We start from the raw sequence: 603 nt of genomic DNA on the forward strand, positions 1-603 counted from the left end.
TCACGAGGGGCCATAGATCTGCACCTTGAAGAATAATGATTCATGTATTGGCACTAGAACAGTCTCTCCCACAAACTCTTTCCGCCAATGACCGTTGCTAACCGACAATGCTGCATTGTCGGTTAGCAACGGCGATGAAGTATCCTCTCCGGGCTGCAGGCCAGACAAAGGTTGATATAGAAAACAAGCCCAAGCAGCAGCCGCCCTGCTCTCCATATCACTGCCCTAATGCAAGTGCAAGCGCAAGAACCCATGCAGCTTATTATGAGTGCTGTTTCGGGAGTGTCAAGAATGGAGTCGTAGTTAATAATGTGAGGATTGAAAGCATCCTTGTCTAACGCCTTAGTCACTTTGAAAGAAGTGTATAATTTCATAGAATTTCACGTCATTTTCCCATTGATCATAAAGATGTTCTTATACGAGTATATCTTTTGGATCATTCATGTTAAAATTTTCCAAAGCGTGTCTTTGCCTAATGTGTCAAATTGTTTTTGATATTTAATAAGGCGTGGGGAGAGATTTTTTTTGGCTCTGTTTTTTTTTCCAATGATCACGTTAATGTGTGGGATTTGCTTTTTGCGGTTGGAATCCAAATAGCCTGCA

This window comes from Penaeus monodon, chromosome 29 (genome assembly GCF_015228065.2).
Source record: "Penaeus monodon isolate SGIC_2016 chromosome 29, NSTDA_Pmon_1, whole genome shotgun sequence".
Classification (NCBI taxonomy): Eukaryota; Metazoa; Arthropoda; class Malacostraca; order Decapoda; family Penaeidae; genus Penaeus; species Penaeus monodon.